Source organism: Stenella coeruleoalba (assembly GCF_951394435.1).
Source record: "Stenella coeruleoalba genome assembly, chromosome: 1".
Classification (NCBI taxonomy): domain Eukaryota; kingdom Metazoa; phylum Chordata; class Mammalia; order Artiodactyla; family Delphinidae; genus Stenella; species Stenella coeruleoalba.
The window spans coordinates 26,011,312-26,039,152 of record NC_137169.1 but is presented as its reverse complement, the minus strand read 5'-3'; the positions used below and the strand labels follow the sequence as shown (position 1 = coordinate 26,039,152).

The following is a 27,841-nucleotide window of genomic DNA, read 5'->3' as shown; positions in this document are numbered from 1 at the left end:
TTACATTGTTAATGAGTTTCTCCACAATTTCTGTCCACCAACCTTCAAGACGCAATTTTAAAGCTTGGTGTTTTACTATACAGGGATGAAAGCTGATTCCAGCTGATTAAAGTATTTTTGTGTCTGATGGACCTCATCGAAAACTTCACATTGATCAAAGATAACTCGGGGGAAAATTGTCACACATAGCAGAGAGCAAAATCTGAACTGGTTCTCCTTTGGATCGCGCAGTTCTTCAAAGGTTGAGGTTAACTTTTCCATCGTTGTTTCTACTGCATGCATAGCTTCATGTGGAGCAATCGTTTTTGTTTGGGAAAACCTTTTCACTGTTCCTCATTCTGCAGCGTTTTCCATCAGTGAAGTGAGCTTGAAAAGGATGACTACATTTTTTTCTAAAGTTCAAAAAAAATGTCACACATTTTTCTTTGCCATCACTCTGTTATTGCTTATTCTGAGTCTACTATTTAAAAAGAGGGAAATATAGAGGTTGGAGGCACAAACTGCTCCAAAGTTAGCTTGAATGGTTAAGAACTGATATTGACTTACGCTAAAAAAAGAAAAGTGGAAAAAACCCCACATTTTTCAGAGGCCGCATAGGCCAGGGTCAACTGTATAACCGGAAATTCTCCAAATACGCTTCTGCTTTGAACCCAACATTTATTAAAAGATTAGTAATTAAAATATGCTCACATGAAACCCATGTGTATATGTGTGTGTGTGTGTGTGTGTGTGTGTGTGTGTGTGTGTGTGCTAAATATATAATTAAAACTCAAAAGTAATGGCAGCAATAGCTTAGGCATTTTCAGGTGTTTCATCACCAAATTGCTGGCACGTGGTCATCACAAAGAGCGAATCAATTTTAATCAGTTTTCCTATTTTTAAATTCTTTAGAAATACAGTTCATTCCTTTATTGCCTGCACCCAGGGCAGTTGACTCTCCACCACACAGCCCCACCCTTGGTACACCACTGATCCAGGGCATCATATCAGAAAATATACTATGTCATCTTATCCCAATATTGGTGAAGTTTACCTCAATCACTAGGTGAAGACAGAGGCCACTGTAAAGTTACCATGTTTCCTTTTGTAACTAATAAATAACATGGGGGAAATACTCCGAGACCCCATTAGTTTAGTTTCCTGTTCCTCATCAGGCTTTCACCCGCTAGTTCTACCATCCCTTGATGATTTTCTAACTCTCATTCTTTCTATATTTAGTAGTTGACATTCTGGACAAGAAAAAATTTTTCCTTCCCATTCATTCTTTCATCCATTCATTCATTTATATCAATAGAGACTCATAGATTGCTATTTTAGTCAATGATGTATAATCCATTACTATCATTTATTATTTTGATTTTCAGATTGTCCCTGATTTGGCCAGTGGGAACCTCTTCAAGTTAGCTCCTGTGTCCTTTTTGATATGTCTCCTCATTCTTTGTAGCACTTCCTTACTTTCTGTGTAACAATATGTATAATGCATGTCAATATGTGTATGTATACCATTAGGTGTCTATGTACCAATATGTGTATGAGTGTTAGGAAAATGACCTAAGGGGCTCCGGAGAGAATGTTGGGGACCCCCACTTGGGTCCTGCCAAGGATATTGGAGGAGGAGAGAGCAAATCTGAGATCTCCTTTCGATTTTTTTCTGCAAGTCCCCACCAGAATGAGTTTGCTGCCATTGTTCTGTCCAGTGGTATAATTATCCACCATTTATAATACTCTATTGTTAATAGTATTTGATAATAATGCAACAGATACAGACTGGGGGATGGCGTGGGTGTTACTTGGCTCACAATGGTTCTCCCAGTGCTAATTCACCATGTTTGTGTTCCCAAGCCCCCAACCAACACACACCATTTGGAAAACCACTCCTTCTGTATTTGTCTACTCAGACTACCACAGCAAAACAACAAAAAAGACTGGGTGGCTTACACAGCAGAAATTTATTTTCTCCTGCTTCAGGAGGCTAGATGGGAGTCCAAGATCAAGGTGCCAGAAGGTTTGCCTTCTGGTGAGATCTCTCTCCTCAGTTTGCAGACAGCACCTTCTCACTGTGACTTCATATGGAAAGAGAGAGTGAGTTCTATTATCTCTTCCTCTTGTAAGGATCAGTTCTATGGAATTAGGGCCCCACCCATATGTCCTTACTTAACCTTAATTACCTCTTTAAAGGCCCTATCTCCAAAAGCAGTCACACAGGGGGTTAGAATTTCGACATGTGAATTTTAGGGGGACACATTTCAGTCCATAACACCTCCTTGTGCTCTGGCTATATAACTTTTGATACAACCCTGCCTTCCTGGCTGCATCAACTGGCTGAGGGGCAAGCACCTGATCCAAGCTCGGCCAATCACAGTGCCTTGTTCTCCTCAGCTATGATGATTGGTCCATCCATAGGCACATGACTCAAACTGGCTCTCCACGGGAATTTATTTTACAATTTGGATCTGGGATCCTGATTTTTAAATAAAAGACTAGGTAGTAAATATTTCAGCTTTGGGGGAAAGGGAGATATGGTCGCTTTCAGAACTATTAAATCTGTGCTAAACCCTGTCCTTGCAGCTGAAAGCAGCCAAAGACAATATGTAGAGGAACAGTCCTGGCTGGATTTGGCCCATGGTCGGCTGGAGTTTGCTGACTTCTGACCTACGGCATAGAATGATGGATAAAATGTGGGCTCGTGATGTGGTTTCTCCGTTCAAATCCTGACTTCATCATCTGCTATCTTTGCAAAAATATGTATATTATTTATCATCTTGGTGTATCAGTTTCCTCATCTGTAAAATATGGAACAAAAAAACACAATTTTGTATTAATCAGACTGGGCAATGCCAGCTGCTGTAATAAACAACCCCAGGATCTCAGTGGTTTAGCACAACAAAGGAGTTATTTCTTAAGCTGTTCATAGTCCACTGCTGTTGGTCAGAGACGGGTGGCACAGTGAGTATCAGCTCTGCTCTGTGAAGTCATTCGGAGACCCACACTCATTCTACCATGTGGTCCCACCATCTTTAACATGGCGTCAACGCTGCCCTATCTTCAGTCAGCTGGCCGATTAAAGGAAGAGAGAGCACAGAAGAGTGTTCACTCTTAACTGCCTTGGACCACAGGTCACTTCTACTAATATTCCATTGGCAAGAACTAGTCATGTGGCCCCACCTAGATGCAGGGGTTCTGGGAAACGTAGTTCACTTGTGGGTCAAGGAAGAGAAACTGGATCTGATGAGCATCCAGCCAATCTCTGCTCTGGACTCCAGGTTATGATAAGGATTGAGTTAGAGAAAACCTTAAAGACTTAGAACAGTGTCTGACTCTCAAAAGCACTCAATAAATGTCAGCTATGATTACTTGTAGTAAAGCCACACTGATGGCATCTTAGAGCAGCTGCAACCACGGCTCCTACCGAATGGGAAAGCCAGAGTGAGGAAGAGATGCCGACACACAGGAAGAGGAGCCAAGGTGAGAGACAGAGGCCAGAGAGAGAGCCCTGATTGTACTAACGTGCGGCTGCAGTCAAACCTGTCCTTCTCCAGTCTTGGTCGTCTGCAATGAATAACAACAATAATAGGAAGCTAACATTTATTGAGGCCTTATTATGTGCCAGATGTTTTGCTAAGTTCTTAATAGATGTTAATAATTTTCAAACTCAAACCACAACCCATGGCAAGGGGAGGAGTCATGAAATCATTTTAAGGAGTTGGTACCAATATTTTTTCAATAAACAAAATAGACTAGACTAAACTAGAGCTGGAACTAGACTAAACTACAACAGAAAATATTGTTTTACAGACTTGTTTCATAGTATGTGTGTACTGGGTCACGATATAAAATATCTTTCTTACTGTGGGTTGCACTCTAACTACTCCTCTAATTCATTGACCCTTCACAACAGCCCATTGAAGGAGGTATTATTATAAGCTCCATCCTATAGATGGGGAAACTGGAGCGCCAAGAAGTGACCTCACTTGCTGTAGGCTGCATTGTTAGGAAGTGGCAGAGTCAATATTTGTACCCACTTAGTTTGGCTCCTGGTCTCACTCTAAAATGTACCTTCATATCCTTCTTTCTTTTTAAATTTTTATTTTATTATTTGGCCGCACCACACAGCATGCGGGATCCTAGTTCCCCAACCAGGGATCGAGCCCATGCCCCCTGCAGTAGAAGCGTGGGTCCCTAACTACTGGACAGCCAGGGAATTCCCCTAATATCCTTCTGATAAGCTGATGACTTCCCTTTTGGCTTAAGCTTCTTCAAGTTGGATTTCGGTGCTATGCAAAGCCAAGAGCCCTGACCAATGGAAGCAGATAGGAGAAAGCATGGACACAGCACTGGAGGTGGAGAAAGGAGGTGGGGTCCTAGACTGGGCTCAGCCTGGAGCTGCCCAGAGACCTTCAGCAGGGCATTTCACCTTCCTGAGTCCCTGTTGCGTCCTACTGGAAAACAAAGATGGCAATGATGTCTCCCTCAGAGGCTTTTGCCAGGAAGAAATGAGGTGACCTAGGAAAGCACCAATCCTGTGTTTAGCTGTGAGTACCTGGGGAGGGAGGTATGGGCTGGTGCAGGACAGGGACAGCATCTGTAAAGGTACAGAGGTGACACTGAGCAGAGTAAGGTGACATCAACCAGCCGGAACCAGAGGACGGGAGGCCAGGCACGGCAGGTGTCACGGGCCTCAAAGGCCAGATGAGGGTTGTGGATGGGATCCATTACCCATGCAGTCTTGGGAGGTTCTGAAAGGGTGAAGTGGGAAGTTGTCCTAAGGAACAGACAGACGTTTCCTGTGAATTATACTTGAAGAGTACACAGCATGATGCCTCCATCACAGGCGGCTAACAGAGGAAAATGGAGTCAAGCATCTCAAACCCATGACTCAAGACTGGAGGGGGGAGGGCGGGAGGAAGCCCAATGTTCGGGCAGAGGCCTCCGCAGTTCCCAGGGCTGCACTGCAGGCTCCGTGCAGAGCAGGAAGCCAGGAGCTGCTCCAGAGGGCAGGCAGCTGGGAGACCTCCTCTGGAGAGCCACCCTTTGATCTCCCTGGCAGCCGAGGGGTCCCACTTCCTGCGTCCCAGAATGCCTGATCTGGACGGGACCTCAGAGGTCACGGAGCCCAACCCCATTGGACAGATGGGTCCAGTGGAGCCCTGAGAGGTGCAGGCCCTGGTCAAGGTCACACAGTGCTCACCCAGGGCGGCCTCAGCCCGTCAAAGCTCCTCCTGCTTCCTCTAGCTCAGCGGGAAGCAGGCAGGGAGGGCCTGCTCTTTCCAGTCTCTTTGCTGTGGGCGTCCATTTCCCGTCAAAGCTGAGTAAGTTCAAAGGCTCCTGGAGTGGTGCTGGGGGGGCCTGGACAGCACAGGGTGGGGAGTGGGTCTTTAAGTCACAAAGACTACTGTATCCTCTGAGATTTTGAGTGGCCCGGAGCCAACTTCCTAACATCCTTTCTTCTGATGTGGCCCTTGGCAAAAGTTATGACATGGGGTGGAGGCAAGGAAACTTCAGGTATTTGAGCCACCACTATATTCTGGGCTCTGTGCCAGGCAAATCTTTCATAGACATAACAGCCTTTCAAGGTAAGGATTGGTTTCCTCATTTTACAGATGAGGACATGGAGCCCAGAGAGGTGAAGTAACTTGCTTGAGGTCACACAGCTAGGATTGGAGCCCAAGTGCATCTGATGAAAGAGCCTTAGCAGTGTTTAACTTCAGGCCACATCAGTGCCCAAAGGGTTGTGTTCTGGGTATCCTGAGTTTCACCTCTGTATTAGGGTTCTCTAGAGGAACAGAACTGGTAGATAGATAGATAGATAGATAGTAGACAGATGATATTTATTATAAGGAGTTGGCTCATTATGGGATTATGGAGGCTGAGAAGTTCCCCAGTAGGCTGAAGACCCAGGAAAGCTGATAGTGCATTTCCAGTCCAAGCCCAAAGGCCCAAGATCCAGGAGGGCCAATCACATCAGTCCTAGCCTGAGTGCAGGAGAAGACCGCAGTTCCAGCTCAAGCATTCAGGCTGAGAGCAAATTTGCTTCTTCCTCTGCCTTTTTTGTTTTTTTTTTTCAGGTCCTCCTCAGATTGGGTGATGCCCACCAACACTCGGGAGGGTAATCTGCTTTACTCAGTCTACTGATTCAAATGCTAATCTCTTCTGGAAACACCCTCACAGGCACACTCAGAAATATTGTCTAAATATATACCTGGGCATCCCTAGTCAAGCTGACACAAAACACCATCACAACTGCTCCATTCGTTCATCTAACAAATACTTGCTGAATGTCTGATAGGTGCCAAGTGCTTTGAGTACAGAGGTAATGAAAATAGACAAGATTTATTGGGAACTTGCTATGTGCCAGGCACTGTTCTAAGTATTTTACGTGAATGAACTCATTTAATCCTCACAATTGTGCAAGGTAGAATCTATTAAATATCCCCATCTTATGGGGAATGAAATTAAAGCACAGAGAGATGAAGGGATGTACCGGAGTCCCATAACTAGGAAGTGATGGAGCTGGCAGTCAAACTCGGGTGCCAAAGTCAGTGCTCATGACAATTGCACAGCACTGCCCTGTTAATCCTCTAGAAGCTCACAGTCTCATGGGAAGACAAACATGACTCCAGGCAATTCTATAAAGTGTGAAGAGAGGGCAGAGAAAGGGCAGGCCAAAGCCAGTTCAGGTGGTCAAGAGGGGCTTCTGACAGCAAAACTAATGCCCAGAGAGTAAAGAATCATGCAGAAAGGAAATAGATTATCCTGGGCAGATGGAGCAAAATGGGCAAAGGGTACAGCAGGGAAACTAAAGGATGTCCGGCTTGCTAGAGTTTGGAGGGAGGTGGGGAGTGCGGAATAGTGAGACTTGAAGCTGAAGAGGGTGGAGGGACCAAGGATCCTGACGGGCACTGAATGCCAGGGTAAGAAGTTTGTGTTTTATCCCATGGGCAGTAGGGAGCCTGGCTGTGTGGTCCTGGACAAGTCATTTCACCAGACAGCCGTTCCGTTTCCTTATCAGTAAGTTAGAAGTAAAAGAATCTACTTTGCAATGGAATAAATGAGACAATGCATTTGTCGTAGGAACCTCAAAAATGTTAGTTTCCACCCCCTAAATGAGGGACTCAATGTGCAGACATGCAGCTGAACAACTAGGCAAATGCCACAGGATCCAGAGGCTCCCTGAGTGCCAATCAGGAGGCTTTGAACAGCAAGGAACAGAATGTCCAACTAAATATGATTTAAGCCATAGGAGTTCATTTTCTTACATAACAAGGGAGAGACATTCTAGAGTTTGGAAATTCAGTGGCTCAGTGATGCCTTCAAAGGTGCATCAGCCTCCTTCCCCTGTTGGCAATGGCTTGCCTCATGGTTGCAAAATGGATGCAGCAGTGCCTGTCATCATCTGCAGACATGACAGTGTTAGATGAACAAGATGTTTCCTCCTATGCATTTTTAAAAGAAGAAAACCTTTATTTGAAGCCCCCCATTAGACTTCCCCTCAGTTCCCATTGGCCAGGGTTAGATCACATAATTTTCATTAAGCCAGTACTGGCAAAGGGAATATAATCACCACGACTGGCTTAGGCCAATCATGATTCATGCCCCAGGGCTGAGGAGGGGCCTGTCTCCTGAGTGCTTGGCCTCAAGAGAGTGGCACCCAAACAAAACAGGCCTTTCCAGCAAGAAAGAAGTAGGGATGGTTTTGGCTAGGCCATGAGCGTTAACATGACTCCAAGGACCTGGGTCCAAGCTCTGGGCCAAAAAGTAATTCCAGGCCACACGTGCTGGTGGGCTCAGATGCCGAGATCATTTTATGACTCCTGAAGTCAGGACACGCTGAGTCCAATGCCCTGAGTCTTAGAAACAGCCTCAGTGGGTCTGTGCCTCCTGCATCCAGCTCAGTGCCTCTTCCAGAATCCATCACTCATTCATTCAATACACCAATATTAATTGGGCACCTGCTTTGTGGTGGGACAAATAATGAACAAAACTCAATACAGACCCTGCCCTTGCAGAGGGTCTAGATGGGGAGACAATCAAATAACCGCACAGGTGTGTGTAAAATGACAACCATGATCCAGTTGTGAGCTGTTTCAGGCACATGATGCTAGAGAGGAAAGAGCAGGAGGACCTGACCCAGGCAGGGAGGTCAAGGGCTTTGGATTCAGCTGGTGTCATTTTGAGCCCAGGCTCAGCCACTTACTGGCAGTGTGACTTTCAAAGGCAATTTGCTTAACATCCCTAGGCCTTGGTCCTCATTGGGAAACAGCAGAAATAATGGTAACCATCCCCTGGGATGGGTAGGAAAACTAAATGGGATGCTGTGGGCTTTTTCGACCATCAAGCAATAATGCAGAAACCTCATGCTCTCAACTAGCCGGCAGTACAGCAGTGCTTGAGTCTTCCAGCTCAGTTCAGACCGCACATGTTTGAACACGGCTCTGCCTCCTTCTTCTAGTCGTGTGACATTGAGCAACTGCCACATCTCTCTGTGCCTCAGTTTCCCCATCTGGAAAATAGCAATAACAAATAGAGTTGTTGTAAAGATTAAATAGATCATGTATAGAAAGCTCTTAGCACAGGGCCTGGCACATAGTAAGCTCAAGAAATATTGATGAAGGTTATTATTATCATTATTATTATTGTGCTGTTGTTTTGAAATTACTCATAAAAACGAATGTGAAAGCATGGACGGATTAGAGATTTTCAGTCTAGCAATGCAAAGTCATTTTTCTTACTGATATTTTAATGATAAAGGTGTTTGTCCTAGCAGTATGTGTACGGCTGTGAATGTTAAACATCCCTGAGCATCTGTGGGTTTGATTACATCTCGATATTCCTCCTGAGTACTGGCCTTCCTATTTCTATCACCTCCAGCACCATCAGTAACACACCTTGAGAAGCAACCATTGTTAGGATAAACAAAGCAAGACCCAGCCGGCAGCCAGATGCAGCTGCAGCTTCCGGGCTGCTTCCAGCTTGCAGTGGTGTGTAACCAATCGCAAGCCGCGGGATGCAAATTGTGTTCCCTAACTGATCCACCAAGCTACGCGCAGCTCAGGTTATGAAAACCAGCGCTGTGGAGGAATGCTTGCTCGTGCAAACACTCAGCACTGGGCCCAATGGACGTTAACTGTTCAGGGAACGCCAGCTATTGTTTTTGATATTACATACCCTCCAGATGGTGGGAGCATCAGACTTTCCTGTAAGCTGGAGAGAGCCCTCACCATCTTTGTTTTCCCTTCCCTTTGTGAAGCCACTGAAGCCTCTTTAGTTAATTGTGTTATGTTATAACCACACCTACTTCATAGGGTGAGAGTAAGGATTAGATGAGTTTGTGCCTGCAGCATGTTTGGAAAGGTGCCTAGTCCAGCATAAGCACTCGGAAACAACAGCAATAATAAGAGCTAATGCTTACTGAGCACTTACCAGTTTCACTTTCCAGCTTTAATCCTCACAACCCACCAAGAAGGTAGGGATTAATATCATTCCCATTTTACAGGTGAGGAAACTGAGGCATAGAAAGGTGAAATAACATGCTTAAAGTTACACAATAAATTTAAATTAGCTGCCATGATGATAGGTTTTTTCAAAGTAGAGCATTAATCTGAAGAATCAGCAGAAGCACAGCTATATGTCCAAAATGTAATCGCTTGTGCCCGCCAAAAAAGACTGGCAGGAAAACACTTCCAAATGTAAATAGTGCTTATCTCTAAACGGTAGGGATATGGGTGGGGTTTTTCCCCTCTTTTTTCGTTGATCTGTGTCTTCTAAGTTTTCCATTGGCAACATGTATTATTTTTATACTGGGGGGAAATAATCAAAATGTTTTAAGCGGCTGCGGCAAGAGCCTGAATGGATGGGAGCAGAGGGAAGGACACTGGTTAGTAGACAGTTACAATAGTTGACGGGGGAGAACCAGGGCATTGACTCAGGGGTGTGAAGGAAACGGTGGGTCCAGGGGGATAGAAACGACTTTGTGGCTGACTGGACATGGGTGAGGGAGCTGGTGGGATCATTCCTTCATCCCACAGACGACTATTAAGGCGCCTACTAGTGATCTACGTGCTGTTCTAGGAACCAGCTTGCACAGGACAGATAAAACCCTAAGCTCACGGAGCTTCTGTTCAACTGTGAGAAGGAAGGTAATAAACAAGCAGGGCCTGAGAAGTCAGGTGTTAAGTGTTACCGAGAAAAGCAAAGCCAGGCGAGGGGAACAGAGAGTGCCAAGGTGGGGTGTGGGGCAGCTAGGGAAGGATTCTCTTTTAGAAACAGTTGAGCAGAAATGAAAGAAAAATGAGAGAAGAAGCCTTACACATATCTTGAGGAAACCCATTCTTGCACAGGGAGCGGCAGTCACAAAGACTTGGTGACAAGAGCGTCTTGGGTGTCATGGAAAAGCAAGGAGGCCAGGGTGGCTGGAAAGAGGGAGGAAAACAGTAGTAGGCGATGGGAGGGAGAGCTAAGGGGCCCAAATGATGTCAGCGACCCTCAGGACTTGGACTTTTATTCTGAGTGAGATGGGAAGCCTGTGGAAGTTTCCAGGAGAGGAGTGACAGGCTTGGCCTTCATCAGGAGGATCAGGAGGCGGCTATGTGGGAAATGGATGTCGGCAAAGTTGGAAGCAGGGGACCTGGTTAGGACGCCTTTGCAATAATCCAGAGGAGAGATGACCTTGGCTTCTAGGGTGGTAGAGCCACACTGAGCAGCGTTGGATTCCGAATATGCTTTGATTAGAGCCAACAGCATTTCCTGACTTACTGGATGTGCGGTGCAGAAGAGGAGTCAAGGTTAAGCCCAAATTTGTGGCCCATGCAATTGAGAGAATAGAGTTGACATTGCCAGAGAACCCGATTTGTGGAAGGCAAACCAGGAGCAGCTGTTGGACACATTAATTTTGTGATACCTTTCAGACATCCATGTGGAGATGTCAAGGAGACAGGTGAACATGCTGGAAAGAAGTTCAGAGGAGAGGTCAGGGCTGGAGGCAGAAATTTAGGAGTTGTCAGTGTGCAGGTGACGTTTAAAGCCCAAGTACTGGATGAGAAGGTTCAAGAGTGAGTATAGAGAAGGTGATTACTGGGTTTCAGGCTTGGGTTGCTGGATGGATGGTTTTCCTTTTTCAGAGATGGAGAACACGGGAGGAGGAACAGATTTTGAAGGCAAGACGATGTGTTCTCTATGGACACAGAGTCTGAGTGGCTCTAGGACATCACGAGGAGCAGGGAGTGGCCTGGCAGCTAGTCGGGTCTTGAGGTCATGAGCTCAGGAGAGAGTCTGGGCCAGAGACAGAGCGGAACTGAAGCCCAGCAAATTTACATTAAAATAATGCAAATCTATACAAACCTGAGCCCTTTCCCCAATTCCCAGAGCCAGGGCAAACAGGTGTCAATGCAGGTGTTCCGGGGGTCAAAACAGGAATTTGAACCCACAGGTGAAGCCGTCAACCATACATAATGTGAGGGAAACGCTCTCAGGAAAGAACGGGGTGCGGGGAAGAGAAGGACCCTTGCCCTCCCCAGTTCTGAGCACCATCTGCTTCTCCAGGACACCTGAATGAGGGACTCTTGAGGGACCTAGAAGGAATCAGATGGGACAGAGATGGGGCTTGTAGAGTTGGGAGGAGGAAGGTGTCTCTCTGGTTTTCTATTGCTGCATAATAAACCACCCCAACTCTGTAGGATAAAACCACATGTTTATTACGCTAATGGATTCCGGGGGCAGGAATTTGGACAGAGCAAGTGGGAAGGGTTTGTCCCTGCTCCAGGATGTCTGAGGCCTCAACTGGGGAGACTCAGTGGCTGGGGACTGGAATCATTTGGAGGCTCCTCCACTCACATGTCTGGCTCCTGGCCTTGGATGGCTGAAGGCTGGGCTTAACTGGGAATGCCACCTGGAGGGCTTATATGTGACTTGGGCTTCTCACAGCATGACAGGTGGGTTCTGAGAGGGAACATCTCAAGAACCAGTGTCTAGAGAGAGCCAGGTGGAAACTGCTACAAGGTGGAGCCTCAGAAGTCACGTGTTGTCATTTCCCTCGTGCTCTATCGGTCAAAGCAGTCACAAGGGTAGGTGACATAGACCCCACCTTTCCATAGGAAGATTTTTCAAACAATTTGCAGCCAATTTCTTTAGTAATAGTTTGAGATAAAATTCACATGTCATACAATTTACTCATTTAAAGTATAAAATTCATTGGCTTTTAGTATATGTTCAACCCATCACCACAACCAATTTTAGAACATTTTCATCACTGCAAAAATAAACCCTATATCCTTCAGTTTTCACTTTACCCAATATTCCCACCCCTCTACCCAGCCCCTGGCAACCACTAATCTACTTCCTGTCTCAGTGGATTTGCTTTTTCTGGACATTTCACATAAGTGGAATCACATATGTTCTGTTTTGTGACTTACATCTTTTACTTAGCATAATGTTTTCAAGGTTCATCTGTGTTGCAGTATGTATCAGAACTTCATTTCTTTTTATGACCAAATGATATTTCATTATATGTATATACCATATTTTGTTTATCCTTTTATCAGCTGATGGACATTTAGTTCGTTTCTACCTTTGACTCTTATGCATAATACTGCCGTGAACATTCATTTATGAGTTTTGTGGCCAATTTTTTAAACCATCACAGACCCACAGACAGGACATCCACGGGTGGACCCCAAACAGGATCTTGACATGTCTTAGCTTTATGACCTTCAGCAAGTCACCCAACATCTGTGACCTTCACCTGAAAAATACAACGATAAAATACCCCTGGACCGGTGAGGATGAGTGAGCACAAGGATGTAAAGTGACTATTAAAATGACAATCTGAGGGATGCTCTGTAAGGAATCCTATGGGTTGCCCATCCAACTACACTCCCTTCCTTGGTGACAGAACCTTGATTTTCATCAGGTATCAAAGCAGCCATCTGCCTCATGAGTCTGGACCCCTCCTACCATAGCAGACAAATCATGATCAGTCTAAGCCAATCACAATAATTCATTGTCCTTCCCTGTAAATGGTTTTGGAATGGCCTAGTGATGCAGTCCTGGTCAATGAAACAGGAAAGAGGCCCGCTGGGAGTCCTGCAGAAGATGAGTTTCTTAGCCCTTAAAAAGAGATGGAGAAGAAGAAACTATCCCTCTTTAGCAAGATATTTTCATGTCTTCTTGTGAAACTGTAGCAACCAGCCTGCTGAGTGTGATCAAATGTGAAAATGGAAAGCAAATTGATGTCAGTCTTGAACTGACACAGGAGAAGGCTGGCCTCTGGATGACTTCTTGTGTAAGATAATAAATATCCTTTTTCTTTAAGGTCACTTTAGCTAGGTTTCCTGTAACATGCAACTGAAAAAATCCATACTTAAACACCTATCAGTTTCAATCCATCTGTCTATCTATCTCTCCCATCTACTTCCAGAGAGGATTAGTCTTATCTTATAATAAAAGACACATGGAAAAATCAGAACAAGGGTAAACAAGCAATGAAGGGAGACTTCTGTTTCTGACATCATGGCATACTAAATATCCTTAATGACCCTCCTGATTTTAAAAAAACTGGAGCTATTTTAAATATATTTTTAAACCAATCAGTTACATTTGTCAGCTTATATTTAAGTCAAGGGAGACAAAAAATCATAAATAAAGCATATAATCTATCAGAAGATAATAATATATAGAGAAAATAGTTCAGGGAAGAAAGATCAGGAATAAGTGGATTACAGTTTTAAATAGGGTGTTCAAGGTAGGCCTCATTGAAATGGTGATATTTGAGAAAAGACTTGAAAGTGATAAGGGCAATAGCCATATGAATATCTAAGGGAAGAATGACTCAAGTAGAGGAAACAGCCAATGGAAAGAATCTGTGGTGTGAACATGTCTGGAATATACAAGGAATAACAAAGAAGCCAGTATGACTGGAACTAAATAAGTACAGGGGAGAGTAGAAGATGAGGTCATAGTAGTAATGGATATAGAATTCTAGATTGGCAGCTTTTTCCTTCAGCAATTTGAGATTCTCATTCATTTCACTGTCTTCCAGCTTCCATAGTTTCTGTGTAGAAGTCTGCTATAAGTCTTATTGCATATTCTTTGAAGATAAGATATTTTTTTCCTCTGGTTGTTTTTAACATTCTCTCTTTGTCTTTAGTTTTCAGAAGTTTTGCTATTATGTGTCTGAATTCAGTTTTCTTTGTATTAATTCTGTCTAGAGTTCATAGTGCTTCATGCATCCTATGACTTGATGTCTTTCTTTGGTTTTGGGAATTCTCAACCATCATTTCTTTGAATATTGCATCTGACCTATTTTCTCTTTCCTTTCATGAGATTTTAATTACACATAACTTAGACATTTTCACTGTGTTTCATATGTCTCTTACATTCTTTTCTGTATTTTTTCATCCTTTAGCCTCTCCTTACTTTAGTCTGGATGTTTTCTTTTTGCCTATTTCTAGCCCACTAATTCTCACTTCAGTTGCATCTAATCTGCTGTCAAACCCATCTGTTGAGTTCTCAATTTCAATTTTTATATTTTTAAGTTATAGAATTTATTTTTAATAATTTTCCATTTCTCTGCTGAATATATCTTTTCATTTAATTTGTTGATCATATTAATCACTGTTATTGAAAAGTCTGATAATGCTAATAACTGGGTCTCCTGTGGGTCTCTTTCTAATATACATTTTTTTCTCTTGATTTTGTTGGTCAATTCATATCTCTTTGTATGTTTGGAAACTTTTTATTAAAATTGGCATCATGTATAAAATATGTAAAGATAATTTGAAGCTCTGGCTCATGTTGCCTTTCTCAAGAAAGAATATACTTTCAATTTTGACAAGTAGTAGAGGCAGATCACCTTAATGCAATCAGCGATTGAGCTTACCCAAAGCTGGTCTACAGTACTTATGATGGCTAGTCTATTTCTGATTCACTCAAAATTACATGAAAAATGCCATGAAGGAGGTAAACTGAATGATAGAGAGCAATTTGGGATTGGAGTGAGAAGTAGATGTTTCCTTAGCTAGGGTGCTCAAGGAAGGCCTCTGTGAGAGGTGATACTGAGGCCCAACCTGAATGATGAGAAGGAAACAGCCACGTGAAGATGTAGGTCCTTCCAGATGGAGTGAGAAGCAAATGCAAGTTCCCTGAGACAGAAATGAATTTGGCAGCTTTGTGAAATAGATAGAAGACAGGATGACATTACAAGGTAGATAAGTGTCAGATATTAGCAGCCCTGGCAAAGAGCGTGGATTTCATTCCAAGTGCAATGGGAGATTATTGAAGAGTTTTACACAAGGGAGTGACATGATCATTCATGTTTTTGAAAGATCACCCTGGCTGCTATTTATGAGGGAACAAGAACTGAAGCAGAGAGACCATTGTTAAGACTATTTGCAGTGATCCAAGTGACAGATGATGGTGGCCTGGACTAGGGTGGCAGTGCAAATAAAGAGAAATAGATGGACTTGAGATATATGTTGGAGGTAGGATTGACAGGGCTGGTTGCTGGGTTAGGTATGGGGTGGGAGGACAAGGGCTAGGGTGGATGGTGGTACCATATACCAAGATGGGGAAGTACAGGAAAGGCATAGGTTTGGGGGATAAAAGTCAAGAGTTCCATTTTGAAGCCATTTACATGCTATACAAGTGGTATTAAGTTGATGTCTTTTGGTTGCAAGTATCAAACTGGCTTAAGCAAAAATAGGAAATCGTTGGCTGACCCTCTTGGGAAATATACCCTCATGAACAGCTGGATCCAGACACTCTGTCATCACCACACACACACACTTTCTATCTTTCTATTCCTTCCTCCTCCTCCTTCTCTCCCTTTTCCTCCCCCTCCTTTTGAGGGATGCTTTAAGCTTTGAGTGACTGCAGCCATGCCCCTCTCACTGAGGAAACTGTCTACAGCAGGAGACAATGCAGCCATCACACCGCCTGTGCTCCTACCGCTGTATTCTACTGCCTGATCGCTCGCACTGTGTGAGATTACTTACCTATCTGTTCATCCCTCTAGGAACCAACTAGACACCCCTCAAGGGTAAGGACCACCTTCTATTCCCTCTGAACCCCTAGGTTAGTAAAATGAAAAGTGAATCGGCTTTAGAGTCAGACACCTGGACGCCACAAGGCTCTGACATTTAGTAGCTGTATGGCCTTGGACAAGTCACTTAACCTCTCTGAGGCTTATTTTTCCTCATCTAATGATTAAAAACGTATAATTGGATAGGTTAGGAGGATTAAATAAGATCTTGAAGAGAAATGCCTGGTACAGTTCAGGTACTCTGTGGTTTGATAAATGAGGACATAGCAAAGGCTGTAGCACCCACCCTGGGTTTGATTTTAGAGAAATGGGTGGGGAGATGTGAAGCTGGAGTGGAGCCTGGCAGCAGGGGAGGGAAGCCAGCTGGGGGCAGCAGGCAGGGATGCCTGATGCTCACTGCACAGCTTGCTTGGTCAGCCCCACCCCAAACCTGGCCTCAGGCCAAGCCTGCCTGGTGGGGACACTCTCCAGGGTCCCCACTCTAAGCCAGGACAAGCCCTGGCTTGTACCCCACTCCTCTGCCTGCGGCTGGGGTTTGCTAAAGCCACATGCATTCCTGAGGCATTGATAGGATTCTGGAAGCCACGCCCACCACCCACTGCCTACCTCAGGCTGGAGAGGAGAGGAGCACAGGCCTTCCCCCTCCACATAGCAGGGGCTGCCGGCCAGGACCCCCCTCCACATGCACACGCCCCTGCCCCTTCCTCCCAGAACCACAGACAGTGCAGCTTTAAGGAGCCCCAAAGAGCCCCCAGCACCCTTCTTCAGATGACCCTGGCCCTGCCAATCTTGTGGAGGGCCTCACCACATTCCCCAGATAGCACCAACCAGCTTCATCCTTTCCTCCGCGCCAAGTCCACATATTTTAAAAACATGCTCAAAATCCTTTGGCTTTAGGGAAACCGTGCCTAGTGTGACCTAATGGTGGACAAACGTATCCATCACCCTCTGGGCATCTTCACCTTGATGATAGCTCCGAGGACTCTGCGTGCCTGGGACCCAGGTGGGAACCCACTGATCTTGATGGGTGCAGGACACAGTCCAGCCATCACTATGGAGGGTGGTGGGGAAAGAGGAGAGGAGTTCTTTGCCTCTGGGGTCAAACAGAGGGCTGTGCGCTAACTCCCTGACTCTGCACTTGTGACCTGGGGCAAACAGTTTAACCTCTCTGAGCTCCGGTGACCTCATCTGTAAAACGGAGATTGACAATAAGGTAAGCAAGGATTAAATAAAATAACGTCTGTAAAGAGTTTAAGGAGGCTGGGCACATAGTAAGCAATCTATAAATGATGCTATTGCCATCGTCATTAATAGAAACAAAGGAATAAGAGTCTGTAATTCCTGCCTCAGCCGTGGGACCAGGCTGGAGATTGAAGAGACCCCCTCTAACCCTGCTGCCCTTGTAGAGTCCCAGGACCTCATTGCCTCTTACCTGCCCACCTCTCCTCCCCCAGAAGCCTGCCGCTTAGGGGCCTGGGTCCAGCCCTCTCCAGCTCACTGCCTTCTCTGCCTAATGACTCTGATGATTCATCCCAGCTCCAGGCCACAGTTGTTCCCATCAGAAACCCATTTTTCTGGTTTCCCCTCCTGAGTCGGGGGCCCCTTGGGCCCTGCCTTGTTCCTAGCATAAGGGAGTGGTACGGGACCCTGGGTCAAATAAAGGTCTCCCTCTTGTCCCTCTCCCCACACCTGGGACCTAGAGGGAGCTGGGAGAGCAAGGGGAGGGGAGAGACGGGAAAGGAAGCAAGGAAGGAGATGATTCCCTCCCTTGGCCTGAATTAGATCTAGAACAGGGATGAACCCAGATTTTGCAGGCCTGAGGGGTCGGGAGGTAAGGCAGGGAGGAGGGGAGAGGCTAGAGCCATGATTTCCCACTGCTTGAGGGGGTGGTCCTGGAAGTCTCTCTAGCACCTCAAACTCAGCACAATGCAAGCCAAACTCTTCTCCTCTATGACCAAACCGTACCTCCCCCAGCCGTCGCTGCAGTCCCTCAGGTAGAACACCTGGGAGCCACCACCCCACCCCTCCTCTGGCCAGCGCATCTCACGGGTTGCCAGGCGCTGACCTTTTCTGCCTCTCTCTCACTGGTCCCTCCTGCCCACAAGTCTTTCCCCACTGCCCTGGGGTGGGTCCTCATTAGCTCTCCCCCTCCTCACTGGTCTCCTCTCCTGCAGTCTGTCTCCACACAGCCAGCCCACAGGGCATCTTCCTTAGACACAGAACTGATCAAACATGGGGCAGGCTTGGGAAGAAGCAGGAGGCAGTGATTCCCTTTGTTCAGCCAGAGAGTGAATGGGCCCGGCGTGGGGGTGGGGGGAGTGGGGGGAGTGGGCTGGGTGGGCTGGGCTCTAATCTCCCAGCACCTACGCATGCCAGACTACAACATTCCTCTGTTCACTGTTCCTTCACCACACCCTGGGAAGGTGGGTATCACTGGGCCCATTTTACAGATGAGGAAACCGAGGTAGGGAGGTCGCAAAGTCTGCACCCAACCTACAGCTGGGAGGTGACAGAGATGGATTTGGAACTCCAGTCTTTACAGCCTGATTCTCTTCCGTGTTCACAGCTGTCTCCAGAGACTGAGGGGAAATAATCTGTGTTGGGGGGCCCTTAAGAGTCAGTGGACCAAGAAGCTCTCTGGAAGGGTCTTCGTGGTGTGTGAGAGTGTGTGTGTGTGTGTGTGTGTGTGTGTGTGTGTGTGTGTGTGTGTGTCCAGACTGGAAGTGAATCTTGCCCACTGCTGCCCTCCGCTGACCAGAGGCAGAATTGCTCCAGTCTCTTGGGAATCTGACTGCAGGGGACCATGTTGCCCAACTCTAGGGACCCTGAAAAACCAGGTGGTCTGAGGTTAAATCCCTAATATACAAAGAGCTCTTAAAAAACAATAAAAGACAAACCCAACAGAAAAATGGATAAAGGACATAAACAGGTCATTTCACAAAAGAAACCATCCAACTAGTTAATAAGCAGATGATCAACTTCACTAATAACCCAAGGCATGAAAATAAAAACAATGAAGTGACATGTTCACCTATTAGATTAGAAATGGATAATGCCTTCTGTTAAAAAAGGTTTTTGACCAAGGCAAGCCTCGTATGTAAGTTCCATTGCTTACGAAAACTGCCACCTACCAAAAAAAGATGCGTGTTGAGAAATGGGCACTCATATTGTTGGGAGAAGAGAGAACTGGTACTAATTTTTGGAGGATAGATGAGCAATATACGTAAAAAACTTTAATGTTCACATTTTGGACCCAACAATTCCACATCTGAATATTTCTCCTAAAAATGCAAAAGGGCATATGTTTAAAGATGTTCATTGTAGTAGCGTTCATGGTCCATTCGTTGACAGAGAAAAATAGGGATTCACAAAAACTAAAGAGGTGACTAGGGTTTGCCCATGTTCCGGCTGATCACATTTATGCATTTGCATAAATATAATGGTATATTTGTATGTGAGTATGTAATCAACATTTTTAAAAACTTTAATAACAATATTTTTTACATAGATTCCAAGACATATTATTAAATGAAAAAAATTAGATTTTTTAGATTAGATTGCAGCATAGTTAAAATATCAATACTATGAGCTCATTTACACATAATTATGTGTGTGGGTATTTAAAGTGTATGTGTGTGTGTGTGTGTGTGTGTGTGTGTGTGTGTGAACAGAGGGAATTGTCTGGAAGATTGCTGTCAAAATCTTAATGGTGACTACCTTTGTGTAATAGAATTGCACTTGAATTTTACTTTCTCCTTTATACTTCTCTTATGGCTTAAATTTTAAACAATGAACCCATGTCATTGTTATAATGAAAAGAGTAATGCTATTTTCATTTTAGGAAAGGAAGAAATCAGAGGGTCTTCCTTCTCCAAGAGGTAGAACCCAGTGGTGGGATTGGGTATGACCCTACTAGGAGCGCATGCTACTGGGCTGGGACATTAAGGAGAGATAGAACCGGGGCCAGATCTGCTGGCCCATTGTGAAGGTCAAAGGAGGGCCTGCTGGTCTAACACCATCACTTTGAGGCAGGAGTTGATCAATTAGGTGGTGTTCAGAGAGGGCAAGGGACTTGGCCGAGGTTAGACAGTGAGCCAGTGCTGACTCAGACACCAGAATGCAGGCCTTCAGACTCAAGGCCAGGACTCTTTGCTGGCTGTGCTCACTTCATAAGGCAGATCTGGAGGTCAGAATTTAGGTCACTTTTTTTCTGGCCACACCACATGGCTTGTGAGATCTTATTTCCCTGACAAGGGATTGAACCCAGGCCACAGCAGTGAAAGCGCTGAGTCCTAACCACTGGACCGCCAGGGAATTCCCAGAAGTTAGGTCACTTTTCAAACAGCATGTTTCCACAGATATGGTGCTGCCACTGATTTGCTGGGAGAACAGTCCTCTTCAACGTAGTCTCATCTGTGAGCCTGGAAGTCACAGCTCCCTGGAGACATCTTTGTACCGAAAGGCCTGTCACTGATGGTGACCAGGAAGCTGAGTTGTAGGGGAATGAGAAATGACCTCTTCCCTCTGTCCCCATGGTCTCCCCTCAACCGTCCTCACCACCCTCCCTGCCTCCAGTACTGCCGCGATAGTTCATTTTCTATACCGCCCTCAACGGATGCATCAAAAACACCCCTCCAACCAGAGTCACCTCTGATTGGAAAATCTTTCTGTGGTCCCTCACTGCCCTCATTCAAGGCCCTCAGTGAGTGGCCCCAAACCATGTTTGCAGCCTCCTGCCCATCCCCTCCAGCCCTCCCCCGGGGTCACAGCCTATGTGCTGACTCTAGAATTTTTTTTTTTTTTTTTTTTTAGTCCCTCTAGCATGTCTTTTTACCTCCCTGTGCATTTGCTATGCAACCTCCTCTATGTATTATAATATTTCTGCTCATTCTTTAAAACACCATCTTAAATAAATGTCCCCTTTTCCAGGAAGCCTTCCTGGACTCCCACAAGAATTTTTAAGGAAGTGCATTAAACTATTCCTACCTCCTTTCCTGTGACTTCAGTCACTTCCTGCTTTTTCTTTACTTCATTTTTCTTATTTCACATCTTCTTTTGAATTGATTTTTCAAAAATCCCCTTTCTTTGTTCTCTCCGCTAGCATGGAAGTGAAGTATACATAATGCACACTTAAAATTGAGAGTTGAGTAAAAATCCCTTGCCTTACTTCTACCAACCAATACAAAATCAGATGTTTTCAATCCATTTTATAATTATTATCATTATTGCTCATTTAGATTCACTAACACGTTTGCCAATTTCTTTGTTCATCATCACCTCTCGCTTCCCACACTTTTCTTCTGGGATTCTTTTTAACAGCTTTATCGAAGTATAAGTGGCATGTAATAAACCGCTCATGTTTAAAGTGAGCAATTTGGGGCTTCCTTGGTGACGCAGTGGTTAAGAATCCGCCTGCCGATGCAGGGGACATGGGTTCGAGCCCTGGTCCCGGAAGATCCTACGTGCTGCGGAGCAACTAAGCCCGTGCGCCACAACTACTGAGCCTGTGCTCTAGATCCCACGTGCCACAGCTACTGAAGTCCGCGCGTCTAGAGCCCAAGCTCCGCAACAAGAGAAGCCACCACAATGAGAAGCCCACGCACCACAACGAAGAGTAGCTCGCACTAGTCGCAACTAGAGAAAGCCCGCGCGCAGCAACGAAGACCCAATACAGCCAAAAATAAATAAATTTATATAAAAAAAATTAAAGTGAGCAACTTTGATAAGTTTTGACATATATATACACCTGTGAAATCATCACCACTGTCCAGATAATGAACATCACCCCAAAAGTTTCCCTGTGCCTCTTTGTAATTTCTCCCTCCTTCCCTCCACTCCCTGCCCCACCCCATCCTCAGGAAAGCACTGACCTGCTTTCTGTCACTATAGATTAGTTTCATTTTCTAGAATTTTATTTGAGTGGAATCATAACAGTAAGTACTCTTTGTCTATCTTCTTTCACTCAGCATAGTTATTCTGAGATTCAGCTGTGTTGCTGCATCTATAAATAGCTTCTTCTTTTTATTGCTGAGTAGTATTCCATTGTAGAGATATACTACATTTTGTTTATCCATTTACCTGTTGATTTGGGACCTTTGAGTTATTTCCAATTTGGGATATTATAAATAAAGCGGCAATGAACATGTGTGTACAAATCCTTATGCAACGATGGTTTTATTTCTCTTAAGTACCTTGGAGTGGAATGGCTGAGTTACGTCGTAGGTGTATGTTTAACTTTTTAAGAAACTGCTAAACTGTTTTCCAAAATAGTTGTACATTTGGCAATTTCCCCAGCAGCATAAGAAAGGTTTACTTGCTCCACATCCTCACCAGCACTCTGAATGGCCTTAGATGTTACAATAGGTGCACTATAGTATCTTACTGTGGTTTTAATTTGCATTTTAATGACGACTAACGATGTCGAACATCTTTTTACATGCTTGCTGGCCAACCACATGTATTCTTTGGTGAAGTGTCTGTGCAAATCTTTTACCCATTTGGTGGGGAGCTATGGTTTTTTTTTTTTATTATTATTGAGTTTTCAGAGTTCTTTATATTCTGGATAAAAGTCCTTTATTAGGGGCTTCCCTGGTGGCACAGTGGTCGAGAGTCCGCCTGCCGATGCAGGGGACACGGGTTCGAGCCCCGGTCCGGGAAAATCCCACATGCCGCAGAGTGGCTGGGCCCGTGAGCCATGGCCGCTGAGCCTGCGCGTCCGGAGCCTGTGCTCCGCAACGGGAAAGGCCACAAAGGTGAGAGGCCCGTGTACCGCAAAAAAAAAAAAAAGTCCTTTATTAGATATGTGATTTGCAGATACTTTCTCCCAGTCTGTGGCTTGTCTTTTCATTATTGTAACAGTGTATTTCAAAGAACAGATTTTTCTTAATGTTGATGAAATCCAATTTATCAATTTTTTCTTGTGTGTTATATCCAATCTTTAAAAATTTCAGTATTGTATACAGGAAATCATTGCCTAATTCAAGACACACAGAATATTTCTTCTATGTTTTCTTCTAGAAGTTTTATAGTTTTATGTCTTACATTTAAGTCTGTGATTCATTTTGAGCCTTGTTTTTGTTCTTGTTTTTTGCCTATAGACATCCAGTTGTTCTAGTATTATTTCTTGAAAAGATAATCCTTTCTCAACTGAATTGCCTTCATATCTTTTCAAAACCCAATTGTCTAAGTGTGGCTCTATTTCTGGAATCTCTATTCTGTCCCACTGATCTATTTGTCTCTCTTGAAACCAATACCACACTGTCTAGTTTACTGTAGCTTTATAGTAAATCCTCCAACATTCCTCTTCTTTTTCAAAGTTGTTTTTGCTAGTTTATGTCCTCTGTATTTTTATATAAACTTCAGAATTAGCTTGTCAATTTCTACACACACACACACACACACACACACACACACACACACACAACCTGCTAGGGTTTTCATTAGGATTGTGTTGAGTCTATAGATGAATTTTGGGTGAATTGACATTTAACAATATTGAGTCCTGTAATCTAAGACCATGACATAACTTCCCATTTATTTAGGTCTTCTTTAATTCCTCTTAGCAATGCATTGCAGCATTCAGTGTATAGGTCTTACGCATCTTTTGTCAGATTCATCTCCAAGTATTTCATATATTTTATTATATTGTAAATAATGTTTTAAGTTTTAATTTCTGATTATTTGTTGCTAATAAACAGAAATAAAATGGATTCTTTCATATTAACCTTGTGTCAAACCTTACTAAACTCAGTTGTTTTTTCCAGTAGCACTGGCAAGAATCTCTAGTATAATGTTCAATAAAAGTGATGCGTGCAAACATCTCTACTTTGATTGTGATCTTAAGGGAAAGCATTCAATCTTTTACCATGAAGTATGATAGAAATTGTAGGTTTTTCATAAATGCCCTTTATCAAGTTGAGGAACTACTATTTCTAGAGCATTGAGAGTTTTAATCAAGAATGGATGTTGGGGGAAGAGGCGGCGAGGGGGCGGGCTTATGCCCGGGAGTCCATGTGGGCGCCAGCGCGGCACGGAGCAGCGCCGTGTCACCAAGGCGGAGCTGCAGCAGCTCCGGGTGCGGGAGGCGGTGGACTCTATGGTGAAGAGTCTGGAGAGAGAGAATATCCGGAAGATGCAGGGTCTCATGTTCCGGTGCAGCGCCGGCTGTTGTGAGGACAGCCAGGCGTCCATGCAGCAAGTGCACCAGTGCATTGAGCGCTGCCATGCCCCTCTGGCTCAAGCCCAGGCCCTGGTGACCAGCGAGTTGGAGAAGTTCCAGGACCGCCTGGCCCGGTGCACTATGCATTGCAACGACAAAGCCAAAGATTCAATTGATGCGGGGAGTAAAGAGCTTCAGGTGAAGCGGCAGCTGGAGAGTTGCGTGACCACGTGTGTAGATGACCACATGAACCTCATCCCAACCATGACCAAGAAGATGAAGGAGTCTCTTTCATCCATTGGGAAATAGATGTCTGCTATTGGCCATCGGGGCTGAAGGCAGGAGTCTATTTAAAAAGAGAAATGGGGATTTGGGTTTTCTAAGGAAAGTTTATGAATGAGGAAATTAAGGATGGCAGCAAGTTTAAGCCCTATATCACTTGCCTCTGGACACTGGTTCCTTTGTGTTTGAATCCTAGAAAGTGAAAAAAACTGGTGCTAAACTTTGGGTCAGAGATAGCACAGGAGAGTTTTTATGAGCCTGAATTTCACGTGGCAAGTGCTTTTCCTGGCAACAGGGAGCCTCCCTTGTACCAAACCAGAGCCCTCCAAGGTACCAGATTCTCTTAGTACACAGATACCAACAGGCTGGCAGGTTCATCTGACCTGCTTATGAGCTGGTGGAGTGTGAGGAGAGGTGTTTCTGTTTGTTGCCAACCTCCTGTTTACCAGAAGGATCACTACAACGTTTCCCACAAACTGGAAATAAAACAAAATCCATGAGGTCACTAATTTAGAAGGGGAAAGGGGGCCTCTGGGGATTTGTTTTGCGTGGTTTTGTTTTACATACAAGGGCATGAAGTTACTTTTAAGATGTAGAGTTGGGAGAGGTAGTTTGGATAAAAACTTTGAAAGGGTCCTTGCAGATATTCATTTCTGGCCGTCAGGCTGTGGAGGTACATTTCTTAAAATTCTCACACATGACATCTTTCAGCCTGGAGACCCTGCAAATTATAAGAAGCGCTATCACACTGGTAGGGGAAGCAAAGCTTCCCTCTGACTGGCAGCCATGATGAGCCCTGAGGCTGTCGGCAGCACAGTCAGCGAGTGACAAGACAATCTTGCAGTGACACTCACCCTTGAAGGGAAAGGGCATTTTGATTGTGCTATATGCCAGTATTCAAGAATGAACAGTGAAAGAGGAATTGTTAGCTGCTTAATTAAGAGACTTATGAAGTACTGGCTTTGGAAAAATCTGGTTTTCATAAAACAAAATAGAATGAAAGCCTAAACCCAGGATTGCTTACTTTGTCCCCTGTGATAACAGAGCTCTGTTGAAACAATCCCTTGGCAACACGAAGGTCAAAGGAGAAAAAGTAAGCAACTCAGGGGCAAGCTGTGACTCCTTTAGAGCAAAAAACAGGACAGCCCTCCGTTACCAAATACTACTTTTGCGACATGCATTGTTCTGCCCCAGTTCTGGCACCTTATCGTTTTATTAAGGACCTTGTGTTTTTACCAACTTATTACTTGAAATGATAATATAGCCTGTCTGTTTGCTGTTTCAAGACTGTGATATATTTTCCTAGTGGTTTGGTTTTAAAAATACATAAGACATAATTTTTCTTCAAAAAAAAAAAAAGAAAGGATGTTGGCTTTTGTAAAATGATTTTTTTTCTGCATATTAAGATGATCACATGGCTTTTCTTTCTCAGTCTGTTAATATGATGAATTATGTGGATTACACTGCTGGGATGTATTATTCTTTTGACCATCATGTAGTATCCTGTTTATATATTGTTGAATTCAATTTGCTGGCCTCATAAAATGAATCGGGAAGTATTCCCTCCTCTTCAGTATTATGGAAGATTTTGTGTAGAATTTGTATTATTTCTTCTTTATATGTTTGGAAGAATCCCTCAATGAAGCCATTTGGATCTGGAGTTTTCTTTGTGGAAAGGTTTTTAACTACAAATTCCATTTATTTAAAACTTGTAGAGTTGTTCAGACTATCTATTACTTCTTGAATGGACTTTGGTAGTTTATATCTTTCAAAGAATTTGTCCATTTTATCTACGTTATCAAACTTAGATTGGCAGAGTTTTCTTTCAGTACCTTACATGTCTTTGAAGATCCGTTGCCTTTTAACTTGCATTGCTTCCAAATACAAAACTGGCTGTCATTCTTCTTCTTCCTCTGCATGCAGTGCGTCTTCTTACTCTGGCGGCTATTAAGATTTTCTCTTTATCGCTTGTCTTAAGCAGTTTGATATGATGTGTCTTGGTGTATTTTTCTTTACGGTCCTTATGTTTGTGTTTTATTGAGTTTCTTGGATCTGTGAGTTTATAGTTTTCATCAGATTTGGAAACTTTTCAGACATTTCTTCAAATTGTTTTCTGTCCCTCCTCCTCTCTTTTCCCTCCTAATGTACATATCTTAGGCTGCTTTAAAGTTATCCCACAGCTTATTGATGCTCATTTCATTTGTTACAGTCCTTTTTTTTTCTTTCTATGTTTTATTTTGGTTAGTTTCTATAGCTATGTCTTTAAGTTCACAAATCTTTCCTTCTGCAACATCAAAACTGTCATTAATCCCATTCAGTGTATTTTTCAACCCAAACTTCGTAATTTTCATCTCTAGAAACGTTTTTTTCTTCCAGTTTTATCGAGATATAATTGACATATAGTACTCATCTCTTGAAATTCCATTTGGGTCTTTTTTATAACTTCCATGACTCTACTTAACATGCTTAATCTTTCTCCTAGCTTCTTGAACATAGGGGATTCAGTTATAGTAGGTGTTTTAATGTCTTTGTCTCTTATTTCTATCATGTGTCGTTTCTGGGTGGTTTTGTTTTTGTTTTTTTTGGCCTCACCGCATGGCTTGTGGGATCTTAGCTCCCCAACCAGAGATCAAACCTGCAACCCCTGCACTGAAAGTGTGGAGTCTTAACCACTGGACCACCAGGGAAGTCCTTCTGGGTGGTTTTGGTTGATTTTTCTCTTCCTTATAAGTAGTATTTCCCTGTTTATTTACACGCCTGGTACTTTCTTATTGGATGTCAGACATTGTGAATTTTACCTTGTTGGATGCTGAATAATTTTTGTATTCCTATAAATATTCTTTAGCTTTGCTCTGGATATGGTTAAGTTACTTGGGACTAATTTGACTCTTTCAAAAGTCTTGCTTTTAAACTTGTTTGACAGGACCAGAGTAGCATTTAGTCTAGAGATAATTTTCCCCACTACTGAGGCAAAACCCTTTTGACTACTCTACTCAATGATATTTTCCACTCTAGCTGGTGGGAATGGCACAGTTCCTGGCTATATGTGAACTCTGAGAATTTTTTCCTCTAATCCTTCTGGGAGGTTCTCTCCCCAGCCTTGGGTCATTTCCTCATATGCAGTACTGTGCATCTCTTCCCCACCTGGTAATTTGTCCTGCGAACTCTAACTTCTTTGGCCTCCTTGGACTCCCAGCTCTGTCTCCTTATCTCAGGAAGACCTGCAGGGTCTGTCTGAGTTCCCTCTCCCTGCACTGTGACCTGGAAACTTTCTCTAGGCAGTAAGCTAGAGCAATTGTAGGGCTCACTTTGTTTGTTTCCCATCTCTCAGAGATCACTGCCCTTTGTTGTCTGATGTCCAATGCCTT

General features: G+C 44.0%; 1 pseudogene across 1 annotated transcript; it reads left to right on the top strand.

Moving 5' to 3' along the window:
- Positions 1-24,043: 24,043 nt before the first annotated feature.
- Positions 24,044-24,613, top strand: LOC307191938 (protein FAM136A-like; annotated as a pseudogene). Its single transcript has one exon. The product of its transcript is annotated as a protein FAM136A-like (transcript).
- The last annotated feature ends 3,228 nt before the right edge of the window (positions 24,614-27,841 follow it).